Below are 17,546 nucleotides of genomic sequence, written 5' to 3'. Positions count from 1 at the left end.
TAGAAAAACATAAAAGTTATGGAAAAAGTTAAAACAAGGGACCATAAAAACTCAACTTTTTTGTAGAATTATTTTACCAGACTTCTTTAAATGAAATGCGTTTTTGTTAAATGGTTGCAGAAGTATTGTTATTTTAAAAAAGAGCAATGTTATATACAGTCTTAAAATATATAAATTTTATACACTCTTTTTGAAAAAGGTAGAATCAATCTACTATAAAAAAATTAATTTTTTTTATGTAAATTTCATACTTTTTCTATTTATTTTAAAGAAAATATGCAGAACTTGTATATTCTAAAATTTCATAAATCACTTTTCTTCTTCAAAATGCCATTAATTTTAAAAATAAGTTGCGAAAACATTGTATAAAAGACTTGTATCCCTACTGCTACACGTTTAATAGGCTAGCGAAGCGGATATTGGAGTAGCGCCGGAAAATAGTCTTTCAGATATTTCCAAGTTATGGGCTGGTGGGACAAACAAGCCGGTAGGGTAACGGGCTGGCTTGGTCTTAAATGAGAATTTCTCATTTCCAATCAATATAAGATCCGTCCGTGCCATCTTGGAATAGGTTTTGATAGTATTTGTAACGGCACAAGGAAGGGGCAACCCATATTTATTCTCTAAATTAAATGACTAGTTAATGAAATAATAGAAATATCATTGAAATCATTTTAAAAAGTAAAAATTTTTATTTTTAATTAATATCAGATCTCATATACTATCTATCTTTATCAATCTCGGCCGCCATGCCTCGTTGCGGAATGCTTATTAAATGTTTATTTGGGACGTTGGTGGCCGAATGATGCTTGAGTTGTTTTGGCAATATGTTATGGCACTTTGGAGTTTGAAAGGAGGCTGCTTGAAATATAGGATAGAGTAGTGTAGTCTGCCGTCCAGTTTTGATTATTGGGCATGCTCACTAGTACAAACTTTACTTTTTATTTTTATTTTTTGAACATATTTAAATATTTTTAAAAAATATAAAAATATATCAATACATTAATAATCACTTTCTTAATCAATAAGTAAAAGCAAAAAATTAAAAAAAAAAACTTAAATCTGTTGACTAATAGAGCACTGATCCAATCTCTAAAATTTGGTAATATTTGCTTTAAAATTCTGACTATGGATTCACTATATATTCAAATCTCAAGTTTTGAGTTACAGAACATTTTTATTTATCTTCAAATTTAGAGATATACTGTTGATACATATTTTATTAGTAAAATTATATTTTCGCCCGGATCATTTCTTTAAAGGTGGCCCCAAACGTGAATTTCTTTAAACGTAGTGTGTAACGTAGATGAAGAATTTCTTTGTGCTTTTTTCTACTAAATTCATTTGCTTTTTTCTTTGTGCATAAACTGGCGGCCCCAAATTAGGTTGAGAAAAAAAAAATTAGGTTGGTAAAATGTGTTTGTTGGATAATTAGGTCAAGAAAAAAATTAATTGAAAAAAATAATTTAAGTATCAAATTAAATTATTAATTAATATATGGTTAGTGTGATTGTAAAATATGAAAGAAAAATTAAAAATATTATTATTAAAAAAATATTATATTATTATTTTGATAAATCCAATGATTAATCTAATGTAGAGTTATAGATAATAAGATTTTAGACATATAGAAACATATACTTAATCCAATTTGGAGTTATGGATAATGAGGTTTTAGATATATGAAAAATATGTATTTTCATCAAAATTTAAAGATAAATTTAATGAGTCTAATGCTAGTGCTCTAATATATATCGAAGAAACTGTCACCGTCCCCGAATATTGAAGGACGTGGGCTATGGGCCTTGGGCCAGTTTCATTTACAATTTCAATTTAGCATGTATTTGGACTACAAGATAGCTAGTGAGCCTTGGGCCTTATTTCTATTTCCCTGTATGTTTTTAGTGTTAGCCTGGGCCCATGTAAGGGTCATCTTATTTATGTATGAGCTAAAGGCTCTAGGGTTTGATCATTCAGAAAGTTAATGAAAGTATATATTCCGTTCTCTTATCTTCTTTTTCATTTCTTCTATAGAGGTGCTCCCCTCGAAATGAGCAATTTTAGTCTATTTTTATTCTAAGTAATTAGAGGTGTGTTACAAGTGGTATCTAGAGCCAGCCTTTTCTTGGCAGCTACTTTATCAAATCATGGAAATAGATGAAATTATTTCATCATTACTCAAAATTAAAGAGATGGCCGAGTAGTCGCAACAACGTTATGAAGTTATTTCACAAACATTCAAAGATATCAAAAATGACTTCAAAAAATTTAGAAACAATTTCAACAAAGAGTTCACTTGTCTAGAACAAGAGCTCCATGCATTGCAGGAAGAGGATGAGCGAGTCATGGGTCATCCCGTCGATATCCCTTTTTCTAGAAATTCTCTTACAAATCCAAAATTAATTTTCGGACACTCAAATTTCCATCTCCAACTTTCGTTTCCATTAAGAAATTATTTCTCCCCTTGTTTCCTTCCGTCTGAAGCTCCAAGCAAATGGCCCCGTTTAGTTTGGCATCCTCCATGGCCATCTAGGGAGACGGCAAGGTGGCAGATGTTGGAGGAAGATTGGACGGGGGATCGTCTTCTTCTTGCGATTCAGGTCCCAACGGAAAATAATTGTTTAAGCAGGGATGAGACCGAAGGTATGGTTGAGATTGAAGTCCCAAAGGAGCTTTGGGGGCAGACTGAGGTTCAGTTCATAGTGAACGCGGGGCTCGGTTTGCTCGAATGGGAGCTGCAAACACCCATCAGTAATGACTTGGCACCAAGAGGATCTGCGTTTGTATCCATTGTGGACACCTGCACGGTTGAGGAGGAGCCACGAGCACTTAAGAATGAGTTGTTGTTTTTGGTGGAGCAGTTGCCGGAGAATGCGTTGGTGGGATGGGTTACCTTTGATTCTATGGTCCGTGTCCATGATCTTGGATTTTTCGAGTGCTTGAGAGTTGTTTTGTATCATGGAGATCGCGAGCTTTGTTCAGAGTAGAACCAACCATTTCTAGTTTTCAATCCCACAAAGAAACAACATCTTGGAAAGACACCTGTTATCCGGAAGTAGGAATTTTTGTTCCCAATGTCTAAATGTGAATTCAGTGTAACTACTGGAATAAAAGAGATCCATTCTTCACCGCATGCCAAGCTGGGTCATCGCCCTCTACGATCCACAGGAACAACAATATTAGCTGCACTTGGACTTCTGGAAGGAGGCTTAGTAAATATCGGCTCTTGTATCATGGTCTTTTCATATGGACCTGCGACTCTAGGACCAGGGATGGTTGTAGACACAAATCTTGGGAGCGCCATCAAAACTCATCGAGACCTGATAAATGGTTAAGCACCTTACTATAGTAACGATGATTTTAATGAGCTATTTGAGTCCTGGAGCGTTAAAGTGGTTCAGCTTGTGAAGGTTGGTGTCTTAGATAATGCTGAAGTTTTGCATTCTAAGACTGAGGCCGTAACTGGTGGGGTTGAGTTTGCTGAGAGTTGGAGGAGTAAAAAAATTTTTGCTTCCTTTATGCTAGATGTATTGCTGTTGAGAGGTGTGTTTGAGCCATTTGATAGAGGAAGGGGGCCCTTGGATATATTGCTTGGTTCTATTTGTTCACGAACTTCTCATTTTTCTCTCGACTTAAAGGGGAGTCAGAACCTTAGGCATAGGCTTTTGCTAGCCACGCTCTCGTCTATTCCCGTTCTAATTGAGGATATCTGTGCCGATGATTCACTGACTGGCCTCCGTCAACACGAGGTCTCCCTCCTTCGGTTGTTTGAGAAGGTCTCTGATGATGGCGTTGTTGAAATTAATGAAACCGGGACCAAATTGAAGTGCAAGCCCGGCATTGTGATGGGTGAGAGACATCTTGTCCATGACTATGGTGTCAGTCGTCCATTGGCTATTTTTTGGAGCCATTAATTTTGCTTGGTTTGTTTGCAAAGAAACCTCCCACTGTAAGGCTCAAAGGTATTACAAATGATTTTAAGGACCCATCAGTGGATACTTTCCGATCTCCTACCTTACCCTTGTTAAAGAGTTTTGGAGTTCCCTCAAAAGGATTAGATCTAAAAATAGAGTCTTGTGGATCCCCTCCTCATGGAGGTGGTGAAGTTGTGTTGACAATTCCAGTTGTTCAAAGTCTGAATGCGGTCACCTAGACTGATGTTGGAATGGTCAAAAGGATCAGAGGAGTTACTTTGTCAACCAGGGTGTCTTCCCAATTTGAAAATACCATGATACATGCTGCTCATGGAATTTATGTTCATATCTTTACTGATCATAAGGCAGGCACACAAGCTGGAAACTCACCTGGTTATGGAATTTCACTTATTGCGGAAACTAATGCTGGTTGCTTCATCTCGACTGATACGGCTATTGCTTATGCACGGGAAGAAGAAATTGGTGATATTGAAGTTATAGAGATGAATAAATCATTGATAGTTGAAGTTGACAAGAAACTGAGAGAGGTACTTAGATCTAGAGATGATTTTGAGCCTAACATGATTGATGAAAGGCTTGAAAGAAGGGTAAAATCTGATAAGGTCCCGTTCTTGACTCAGCCTACTTTGATAATTTGTAATGCCTTTCTAAACTTGTATGGAAAATTTGGGATGCCTTGGAATAAGACTGTGCTAACTAGTACTCTTGATGAGGTGGGTAAGGATAACGTACCTTGTGGACAAGGTGCTTCTATGGGGAATGGTTTGTCACCGTCCCCAAATATTGAAGGACTTGGGCTATGAGCATTGGGCCAGTTTCATTTACAATTTCAATTTAGCATGTATTTGGACTACAAGATAGCTAGTGGGCCTTGGGCCTTATTTTTATTTCCCTGTATGTTTTTAGTGTTAGCCTGGACCCATGTAAGGGTCATCTCATTTATGTATGAGCTAAGGGCTCTAGGGTTTGATCATTCAGAAAGTTAATGAAAGTCTATATTTCTTTCTCTTATCTTCTTTTTCATTTCTTCTATGGAGGTGCTTCTCTCGAAGTGAGCAATTTTAGTCTATTTTTATTCTAAGTAATTAGAGGTGTGTTACAGAAACGAGACACGCCATGAATAATATTTGCGCTAAGCCTGCCGCCGGCAGTTTTTCCAATTGACAAACGTATGTTTTTCAGCAACACTAGTCCAACCAACCCGTATCTGCTCCAAAGACTTCCTTAGAGTTATTCAAAATGTTCTCACCACAATTTATTTGTACTTAACCTGGAAGAAGTTAAAAGTTACTGTTTCTTCCATACCTGATCTTGACTCCGCTCTAGGACCTGATGGGTCTCCTCTTCATTTTGTGCATAGTTAGAGCATTAGCAATGGCCTAGTCATTGCCAAATCTAAAATTTAGCTAGAATGTTGTATTTTGGCTATAACATGGATTTGTAGCTAGATTAGTCTACATTGGACTAACTATCTTAAAGTCTAAATAATAATAAAATATTATATATTTTAATAATATATATTTTTTTAATATTTTACAAATTTAATTAATAACTCTATTAAAAAATAAAATTATTATTTTTCAATTATTTTTTCCCTCAACCTAATTATTCAATAAATATATTTTGCCAACCATTCACCCAACAATCACATATACAAAACAGTCCACTAATTACAAAACAGTCCACTAAAATTATAAAAACAATCCACTAATCCAACAAAACAGTCCACTAATCCATCAAAACAGTTCACTAATTCATCAAAACAGTCCACTAATTACAAAACAGTCCACTAAAATTACAAAAATAGTCCACTAATCCATCAAAATAGTCCACTAATTACAAAACAGTCCACTAACTACAAAACAGTCCACTAATTAGCAAAGCATATTGCAATAGTTACAAAAACAGTCCACTAATTCATCAAAACAGTCCATTAATACAACAAAACAGTCCACTAATCCATCAAAACAGTTCACTAATCCATCAAAACAGTCCACTAATTACAAAAACAGTCTACTAACTAGCAAAGCAGTCCATACCACAGTCCATTAATTTAGTTGCTATCCAGCCACATGTTTATACAGCTCACATTTGGCTAGGTAGCCACTAAAATTTCTAAAAATGTCTTCACTTGTTAGACACTTCCATAAGGTGTCGAAGGAGAAGTAGTAGATGTACCTCCGGAACGGGACCTCCATTCCTAAAAAATTTTGAGTTGAATATGACCAAAATATTGTTGCTGCATAGCATTCATGCCACTTAGATCTAGCAGCATCATCTTTGCCTCGAACTTCATCTTCTTTAGTTCAAATGTTGCTGATTTTTCCAGGTCTGCCTTCAACATAGAATTTCTACGCTCTTGCATGGATGTCGCTCTATCCTCGGTCATTTTAGCTAAGGCAATCTTGATCTCACTATTGTTGCCTTCCATCGACTTTCGTTTCCTCTCTCTTTCTTTTTCAGCTTTTTTGCCTGGAGGTCTCTCAGCAAGAACCTCCACGTCCTCCTCCTCAGCTATGTCAACAGCTACTTCACCAAACACTTTTTCTACTGGCCTTCTCTTCTTACCAACAGTGGATATGTGTTGCTGCCATTTTGGTAGGTGTCTTAAAAGACACCAACAGTGTTCCATTGTGAAATTAGAGCCTACCATCTCTTTGTACAGCATCTTTGCCTTCTCAATCTACAAAGGTGAAAAAATATTTGTTAGTTCATAAGCAAGTCTATCACAAATTGCATGAATGGTGGAAGATGATACATGCCTTGTCTTGCTCCGTGATGATACATACATTGTCTTGCTCCGTTGCACCACTCGGGTGCAATGACTCTACTTGTGCTAGAAATACACAAAATTTATTTGTCTATTTTTGAATCGTAGACCACCGATTCATCAAAGAACCCTCAGAACGGTCAGCAATGTTTGATTTTTTATATTCATGATAAAATGTGATAATTCTTTCCCACATTTGACTGGACTTTTGATCAATACCTCTTATCACATCGATGCTAATGTTGAGCCAAGCTGAGACGAGGAGGTTATCCTCTTCAACAGTGAAAGATGCACCTCTTTGAACTTTTTTTGAAGGGTGCCTCTGTTCACCATCGTTAGGGGTTGCTTGGACAACAATATTACCATGTTGCGTTGGGGCGCTATTACAACCTGCTCCTCCACTTTGCAATAGAGTAGTGAAGAATGGGTCATCATCAAAATGTGTGTCCATCTTTGAAAAATATTAAATTTTCAAGGAGTGAGAGAAGTTGGCCAATATTCAAGTCGAATATTAAATTCTCAGCATCATATTGTTGTATTATATACTATCTCATCATGGAATATTGCAGTATCTTAGCATCATGAAGTATCTCAGCATCATATTGCATAAACAAAGGAAATTGAATAATGAAAACCAAATGAATAAGAGGTACAAGGGTTATTTTGTAATCTGAAAATTTTAAAACAGTAAACATTCATTCCATAACATATATGATTTTATATATTGTCCATAAATAGCAAACATCCATTTAGTGGGGTATCTATTTTCAGAGAATGCACATAGAAGAGGGAGAGAAGAATGTGAACAAATACTAATAATAATTTCTAGGTAGTTTGAAAAGAAATGGAAAAAATAAGCACAAAAACCCAACATCGCTGAACACTACTCAGAAATCAATCACAAGATTATCTTAACAAATACCAATAATAATTTCTAGGTAGTTTGAAAAGAAATGGAAAAAATAAGCACAAAAACTCAACATGGCTGAATACTACTCGGAAATCAATCACAAGATTATCTTAACAAATACCAATAATAATTTCTAGGTAGTTTGAAAAGAAATGGAAAAAATAAGCACAAAAACTCAACATGGCTCAACAACTCAGAAATCAATATTCCCAAGTCTTGGGCTGACTAATTAATATTCCCAAGTCTTTTGTCAATAGATATATATATATATATATATATATATATATATATATGCTGTATGATTCATAAAACAAAAGCAGTGGACATTAGTGGATATGATGTGGTCCAAATCTTAAAAGGAGTTGAATATCCTCGAGGCTCCACACTTTAGTACTTGACAGTTTTCACACATTTCAAATGATACATATATAGGGGCTTTAGGTAGGCTCATTAGACCCTTATAGGCTTTGAAAATAAGCTGCAATCACGAAATCCCTTGTAGGCATGTATGATGTTCCTATTACAAAGTTGAATACACGTTCGAGTTCATATGTACAGACCATACATGGCAATAATATCTTCTAATTAACTTCAGCATATTCTCATTCATTTATCTGTTTTTCATTTCTCTGTTACTCAAGCCCTTACATTTGATAGTACCACAAGTGAGGTCTTGGATTATATGGTGGTTAATTTCTGTGTTTTGAAGTTATATGAATAATCTTTTTTTTCATTTGGCAAAGTACCAATATATTTGAAGAGCAGAAATAGGTTGATCACAAAGTGGGATAAGACTAATCACAATCACAAATTTACAATAACAGAATACCAATCAACGCCTTTCAATAACCAACAACATTGCACAAACTTTGAATCCAATTAATAAAACCCTCAAAAATCTCCACAAATCACAGTTATATGTACATCCTCCAAATATATATTGTATAAATTGCACACACTCTGCAAAACAGATCATCCATACCTAAACCTGGACGTGGGGATCAAGTGCTTTCACGAGCGTGCCACATGGTCCAGTGAAAATCGCCTCCAACTTTGGTATTGTAAAATCCAAAAATTTCATCATGTGAAAGCAAAGAAATCTGAGTGTGTGTGCGTTTAAACAATCGGGGATGTGAGACCCCGTGAGTAAGACAGAGAGTGAGTGAGAAAACTTATAACCAGCCGACACTTCCAGTGAGGAAAAGACCTGCTATGTTTCGGGAGTTTCGGGAGAAGGCGAAAAAGGGCGACGAAGAGAAGAAAAGGAGAGAAAGAAAATGGAGGAAGAGAAGAAGAGAAGGGAGTTTCGGGAGAGAAGGTTCGGGAGAAACAAAGAGAAGCGCGACAAAGAAAGGAAGAGAATGGGTTTCGGGGAAAGAAAGAAAATAAAAAAGAAATGGGTTTCGGGAAGAAAACAGAAGGTCAAAGAAGAAAGGAAGATAAGGGGTTTCGGGAGAAAAAAAAAATAAAGAAGAAATGGGTTTTGGAAGAAGATAGAAGGTCGAAGAAGAAAAGAAGAGAATGAGTTTCGCAAGAGAAAAAAAAAAAAGAAAGAAGAAATGGTGGTTTCGGGAAGAAGACACAGAAAAATCGAAGGAAAGAATTTAGCGGGAGGCAAGAAATGATAAAATAAAAATTTGATGCGTGTGCAGTAGCTCGCCAAGTCTGGCGAGGGGTGAAGATTTACTGTAGCATAAATGTTAAACTTAGAATGTTTAGCTAGGCCATTGTGGATGTTTTTTTTTCATATTTACTTTCAATTTAGACTTGCATTGACAAATGGCTAGTCCATTGCCAATGCTCTTAGAGCATTCTATGATTACTATCTTGTTTAGAAACTGCTAGGACATTGACTGATTTTTGCCCTATGGTTTTAAGTCATCTCAAATCAATTATTGACAGAATTTATTATTTTTTCAACTTTCTATAAAAAAATTAAATTCATTTCAACTTACTTCACACATTTCAACCTAAAAAGTTAAAGTTATCTCAACTTAAAAAAAGTTAAATCAATCTCAATAGGATCCATAAAATACTATTATTCACAATTTAAATTAACTCAACTCAAATCTATGCCAAGTTGTTTATAACATTTGTTTGCGCAATAAATCAGTTTTTACCGTCTCCCCTTTTAGTCTACTTGGGTTAAGGCTCATATGTACAGTAACGACTCTTACTTGTAGTTGTATGTAAAGCACTCCCTCTATATTATTAACACTATAAAATTTAATTTGTAAGAGATTTAAATTTTAAATTTTATTACAAATCAAACATTGTCATGTCAACCGCGTAGATGATGTCCAATTTAAAATAAATTTTTCTAAATTAGATTTAACTTAGATTTACTAGTGTATAACAATCTGTTTACAATTATGTAATAAAATAATATTATTTTAAATTTTATTTTGACTTTTCTTTTTTATTTGATGTGGTTAAATTTAATAAAAAAATATTATTATATTTAAAGTTACATATAAATTATAAATAGATTCACATGCTGATTTAGTTTTATAAAATCAAACTATCTCATATCATATAATCATTATAATTTTTACAAATTCTAATATAAAATATAATAAATAATTCAATTTTTTAAATTTAAAAATTTGATTATATTAAAAAATTATATTATAATAATATTTTTTTTAATTTTTAATAAAATATCTCATTTCATTGTATTACTTAGTCAAACGAAACTGTCACTACTCTTAACTATGGTGGTTGACCGTGGTTAAATAAGGATTTGCATGCAGCGAGTTCGTGTGACATGCTGGTCACTGATTACCCGTTAACAGCCCATCAAGTTTTGAATTTGAATTTCTGTTCGTAAAGGGGCCTGGGTTTTCATTATATTGCGAAGGTGCCATTACGGGCAGCCATCGGGTTAAATAGTGTTTCGTGGAGGGTAATGACGACATTTAGATGTGGTGATGGAACCTTTGAGTTCGGCAGGTCAGACACAGACGTGGTGTGAATGACAAATGTAAATCCTACTTTTATGTCGTTTTGCCCCGCTTACAATGATTGCATCAAATGGGGAATTTTATTTATTTAAAAAATATCAAGACTACGACAATAATAAATAAGAGCGGTGCATGCACTGTTTTATTTTACTGCTAATTCATTTTTTTTAATTTTTTTTATCATTTTAAAATATTTTTAAAAAATATAAAAAAATCAATACATTAATAATCACTTTCTTAATTATTAAGTAAAAAAAAAATTAAAATACATAAAGTGTCAAAATGAAGGGACAAATGAAGTGACCAAAGTAGCATTTTTATAATACGAAAATTAAAAAAATATAATAAACAATACAACTTTTCTAAATCTTAAAATAATAATAATATTAAAAAATAATATTTTATCAATATCTTATTTTACTTTCATCTCAAATCATATTATCTCAACTCACTATTCAAATGATACCTAAATCACACCAATTTATAAATAATATTTATATTTTTTTATAAATATAATATTATTTTGTGTTTAAAGTCCAAAGAATTTAGTGCTTTTTGGTATTACGGTAGGAGTCTTAAAAAGTATTAAAATAATCTTAAAAATCCTTTAATGGAAAAATTAGGTCATTTAAATGTTACATTTTAAAACATTTTTAATATCAAATAAGCTAAAAAATATGTTGGAGAAAAATCATCATTTCCTCAAATGTGTCTTTTTGGATAATGCAAAATGTAATTCGAATTTTAAAAAGATTGTCAATTGATGAAAATACCCATACAACTTCAATATAATTACAATTTTAAAACATTTAAGGATATGACAATAATCTTTAAAAAATCAAATAATCATAATTTATACCTCAGAAAGTATTTTTTTAATTTTTTTCTCCAAACAAACGTAACATGTTTAAAAATGTTTTAAACATATAGTTACCAAGCAGTAAATAATTTTTTAATAATAGAACTTATTACTTAAGTTATAAATTGTAAACCATAAAACTATAAGTTATATTTTTTACCGCAATTCCAAATATGCACTTACATGAAATAATCCGCCCAACACTTTTTCTCATTGCTCTTAGAGTTTAAAGATCTCGAAATAGGCTCAGGTAAAGTCCAATTGATCTTAATAAATTTAGAAAAATGATACACATAATTCTTTATATAACTATTATAATGAGAAGTATTTTTATATAATAATTTATAAAAATAATATCGTTTTACAGAAATATCCTCAATTTAAAACATGATGGTATAAAAGATTTTATTTGTATCATTACTCATATATTTATAATTTTTTTCTATACTCATCTCATTTTTCTTTTCTTATGTTTTATTTTAATGGAAATGATATACAGATGAGAAACTCGGATGGATATGTAAGCTTTTTGTAGCAATCATGATCCTCCAATAGTTTTAATTGATGGAAGCCAGCTAAATTGCGCCCCCCACCCCCCCAAGTCAACCTGTGGAAGTTCAAGAACTGCCTTCCATGACTGTTGTTGGGTGGTTGACTTCCTAGCCATGTTGTATTTGCACTGGTTGCATAACTTCAAAATCAGAGCAAGAAAATATACTCTTTCTTTCTTTCTTTGCATTTAATATTTCAGAGCAAAGATCATGAGGAAATGAGCAATCAGACTTACCAGTATTAGCCTACTGCCAAAATGAGGGGGATATATCAATCCATTTGGAACAGGCTTGGCTTATCAAAGCACAAAAATGCTAAGAATCTCAGTTTGGTTTGCCTTTTGCCAAGAATGAGATGAGAAAGGAAAAAGAAAGAGAACTTTGAAACTCTAATTAATGGCTTTGAAAAGACTCGCTGAAATTTGGATCGAGAGCTTCTAATTGAAACTCTACCATGAACTTTGAACAAACATGAAACACGAGATCTCATCTCAGTTCCCTGTGAAGGCCAATCAGTGCGTCACTTTTTCTTGAGAAATTCAAGCAGATCATTGGGGGAAAAAACTTATCTTGAGTAGAAGGTTCAGCTGGCTTTTATGGAGTTTTGGATACTGTGTTTATCTCTTTCCAAATTGAATTACACAATTCATGGAGAGGATCCCTATTCATCCATCAAAGTTGGAACTCTATAAGGCAGTACTACGACACAAGGACAAAATCAAATCCCAATCTCTGTGCTAATTAGACCAGGATCATACTCTGCAAATACAAGCACTGAACGGAATATTGTGAGACCACTGATCATATCAAATGATTGTAGGGCTAATATAACAAACCCTTGACTAAGATTTTACAAGATCAGAGTAAGCAACTTTAGTTGACACAATCAACTACTAAAACATTCAGACAACAAAGCAGAAGTCAAGGATATAGATATTAGACAGAACTAACTTTAGCTTGAGAGATAATTTTTCAGAAAGACTGAGTCGTGGAAAAGCTCATGCACAATCATCATCAAGATGCCTACAAGGAATATTCCATGATATTTGACAAGTTCAGTTAGAATGTGCATAAAGTTTAGAGCCACTATAATATAATGATATGATTTTGTATAATGCTAGATATTTTCTGTTTCCTGACATATTAAGAGAAGGATCTCACGGAAGCAAGGTCTATGAGCTCAAGGAAAATCCGAGCACCGTGAAATGAAGGCACAAATTCTAATAAAATTAAGCATCTAAAAGGCAAACAGATAAAATGCAGAAAGATATGATGAGAAAATTATTAAGAATAAACGACTTTCATAGAAATTAAAGCTACCATCAAGGAGAGCCACTGAATTAGCTGTTATACTGTCCATAAACAAAGCGCACATTCTTTCTTGGCAGACAAGATGCAAGAAGATGCTTTAAAACTGGCCACAATTGAAATAGGTGCATTTCCTCATGCCAGACAAAATGGTGGGCAAAAATCCTTTCAGAATCTAAAGTTAGTTTTCCACTAACAGTGCAGAAACAAGCACCATGCAGAAAATGACCCTTTTTTTTTTTACTAAAAAACCAGTCCGTTTTATTTGCAACTGCCAGCTGATGTTCATGAAATTAAGCAGGAATTTTTTTTGAAAAGTAGAGAAAATTATAAAATTAAAAAGCCATTTAGTTTTATTTGAAACTGCCAGCTGATTTTCATGAAATCAAATAGGATCAACATGAGACTCAGTTAGAGGTAGCCGGGAAGGTATGATGTGGCCACACAAGGGGTCCACTGCAGCAGGTGTAAAACATAGAGGATTAGAATGTGAAGTATAGCCAACACAGCAAGTCCCATCCAAACGTATACCTTGGCCAAAGTTTAGTTGAAATGAGATAAGCTGAAAGGTGAAGTGAATATACACCATCTTCAGTTAGGGCCTTACCTCAAAATTAAAATCACTGAAAAAAAGTAATAGTCTGGTATTTATATAGACAATTTCATGCCAAAAACAAGGCGATAAAATCATAAAAATAATTTAGTTTTATTTGGTAGAATTTAGAAGAAACAAAAGCATGTGAAATGAAACCGAACATCATCAATTAAGTACAGAAATGACCTCTACATGCAAGCATGTTTCTATACTTATTTTCAGCTAAAATCAAGGCATTGGAAGCAAAAGCACTCCAATTTGAAGCATTCCTTGGGATGTGGCTTTTAACTCATAAATACCATAAAAGATGCACAGTATCCTAACAAAACATCAGTTTGACTGCCACAAGATTTGAACTAGTACAATTTCCATAATTAAAATTGGCTGGTGGGACTTTCTGTATAAGTAAGGAAGTTGCATTGTTCAACAAGCAGACATTAGGCAAATGGCCAGATTTTGCACAATCTGAAATGCAAGCATGTGTGGGTGAGTAACAATAGCAATTGCAATGCAAATATAATTTTGGATGAAGTGTCCAATGTCACTTGTGACCTTTTCAATAGTCAGCCAAAAATCAGATTGTTGTTACAGGAATGATTCATTTAGCACCAGGATAGGGATTAGAGATGAAGTTATTTGACCAAATATTTACACATTCATTTTTATTAAGAAATGGTGAGTAGATCTTCTTGCATAGAGAATGGTGATATTAAAATACAAGACAACAACAAAAGTAACCTTGAAGGTAATAATGATAGGCCACTGTCAAGCTTTATGATTGGAAAAGCTTTCCACCTCATGTCTAAAACATTAATTTATGTAGATTATAAGGATATTATGGCAAAAATGCTCAAGTTCCTAACTTGAAAGATACAACACAGGAAATATTATGACACTGCCCTGCTGACATTCCTTACTGAAACTAGTAATAGAACCTCTACAACATGTCGATAGTAGACATAAAATAGATTATACCAGAATGAAAACAGCATTGTAAAGAAAGTCTACCCCTTTTTCCAGGATCATTTATGGGACACATTAAATTAGAGAGTCTCTTCAATCCCATCTTATTAGAGGACGATGGATAACATGTTTATATAGAATCAGCTAAAATGCTAGAACAAATGGAATACACTAATTTGAAAGGTAAAAAGGGAGCCTTCTATAAACTTTCAGAGCCAGCTATTTGCTTCGACGGATTTAACAGCATATTCAAGAAACTTCATTTTTCACCCAAACGTAAAGAGAAAACAGAGGTTATCTTGGAAACAAATAATGAAGCCGCAAACCGCAAATGAACGAACTATAACATTATATCAACTAAATAAATTCAGTCTATGAAAGATTCGGAAAAACATACATCATCATCAAGAGTACTAAATATGTAAACATTGGCACAACATCCTGCGTACATACACGTGAAAAAGACATATACTTTCAGTCTTCTTTGGCATTTCGGACTGTGATAATGAATACCCATGATTGATGACGAATCGTATGCTCCTCATTTCTCCTTCTTCTCCTCCTCCTCCTCCTCCTTTAAAATCCCAGGAAAAAAAAAATAAACCAGACCCAAAAACAAAACAAGAAAAAAATAAAAAACTAAAAAACAGGTATGAAATATTTCAAAGAAGCTATATTTATATTTATGTTTATAGAGATAATATATATTGCCTGGCTTCATCCTGTCTGCCTTTTTCCACGCAGCGGGAAGAGCTACATTGTCCAGCTCTCATCTATGAAAGCCCAGAAAGGACCTTCGATTCAGAGATGCATGGGGAGAATATACCTCTTTGAGACTGAGGGAAGCCTGGCTATTGCATGAAGGGGGAGAGAAATACAAGTCCTCCATAGCCATAGCAGAACAGAAAAGAAAGAAAGAAACAACAAAGAAGAGGTGGCCAAGCCCAGCACAAAGCTTAAAGCTCGCTCAGTAATGTCTGAGTTTTTTTCTTTAGAGAGAGAGAGAGAGAGAGAGGAAGTTTCAGTGTGAGGAGAAACGGCGTGCCGTGCTCGATTGGTTGTCGAGGAAGCAAGTATTTTTTTTTTCGGAGATGCATTAAGCATTTAGGATTTGGGTCGGCCTGTGAAAAGCCATTTTCAACTTTCTCTTTGTTTCTCTTCTGCTCAGACTCTCCCTTTCTTTGTGCAGAAAATAGTATAAAAAATGCACGATTTATAGGCACCTCAATAGAATAAAACGGAAACGCTAGTGTTACGGTGCTACTTTGTGCGTCGACGACATGAAACCTCAAAAGTCGAAGCTTTTCAATTTTGTTTTTTTTTGTTTTTTTTTAAGCCTTAGAGCTCGTTTAGATGCATAAACTATATTAACTTATCTCATCATTATAATTTTTTAAAATTTTTACACAAAATATAATAGATAATTTAATTTTTTCAAATCTCAAAACAATAATAATATTAAAAATAATATTCTAACAGTATTTTATTTATTTCATCTAAAACTATTTCTTCTCATCTCACTATTCAAACGAACCCTTAAACAATTAATTTTAGATATCACAATGACAATATTTATGTAACAAAATTAACTCAGATATTTTCTTGGATACTCCGGGCAGATATCCGATCTGCATTTATATATTGGGATGAAGATTTGGATATATTCGAAATCCGTATACTCAAAATCTAAATTTGGGTGAACAGTCTTATTAGAATGTACTAAATGTTATCGTTGATGTGAAAGTATACCATATCAATTAGTCTCTGTCTAGGTAGAGTACTATCGCTTGGACATTTGTCTGTATCAACAGTAGTAAAGTCTAGATCAATCCAATAATTTACTGGTTGAATTTCAAATGGTTGATAAAGGGACATCCCCGCATATATCTGGTAATGGATGTAACTTTTTATTTTATATAAGTGAATGAATGATGATGTTTCTCTTAAAAAAAAAAAATACCATATCAATTAGTATAAAAGAATATTAGCGTTTTAGATTTTTTATAAATGTTCCCATCCCATAATAAACAATATATTTATACGCTATCTTGCAAATAGTAGAACTTAAAAAGTATTAACATTGTGTTCCCTAAAGTTTAACAAAATTTTAACCAAAAACTCTATTTTTTCTTTAATTATTTTAATTATTCACATTCATGAAAGAATGCCTACCTTTTAGCAAGAGGAGAAAGAGAGAGTAAAAATTGTTTAGCAAGTTCTTTAGGGATGTAATTATAAATGTTTTTTTTTTTTTTTTTAAAGTGGAGAGCATTGAGAAAATAATTGGACATATGTAAAGGACATTGCCATTAACTTGTTATACTCCGTTGAAGGCAAAGAGAAGTATGTGGTCCATAGGCTCTTAAAAAAATTGATAGGAGTTGTACTGTAAAAAATAAAATAAAATGTTTTCATTTAATGTTTGAAAATTTTCTGCAGATTGCAGAGAGGTCAACTTTATTACCTGCATATTGGATAAAGGGAAACCATTAAAAACTCTGCCAAAACAAAAGATGAGAGCTGTGAATTGTAATGGTGCATGCATGCAGTATGCCCACCATGGCACTTCATTGTATCCATTTGTGTGTCGGCAGATATATAAATATATATATATATATATATATATATATATATATTATTCAAAAGAGTTAATGGAGTAGAAAAATGTTGTCTGTCGTTTCAAGTTTTTTCA

The sequence above is a fragment of the Juglans microcarpa x Juglans regia genome, chromosome 8S, assembly GCF_004785595.1.
Source record: "Juglans microcarpa x Juglans regia isolate MS1-56 chromosome 8S, Jm3101_v1.0, whole genome shotgun sequence".
NCBI classification, from domain to species: domain Eukaryota; kingdom Viridiplantae; phylum Streptophyta; class Magnoliopsida; order Fagales; family Juglandaceae; genus Juglans; species Juglans microcarpa x Juglans regia.
The sequence above is the reverse complement of the archived record's forward strand: the minus strand, read 5'-3'. Positions refer to the sequence as shown.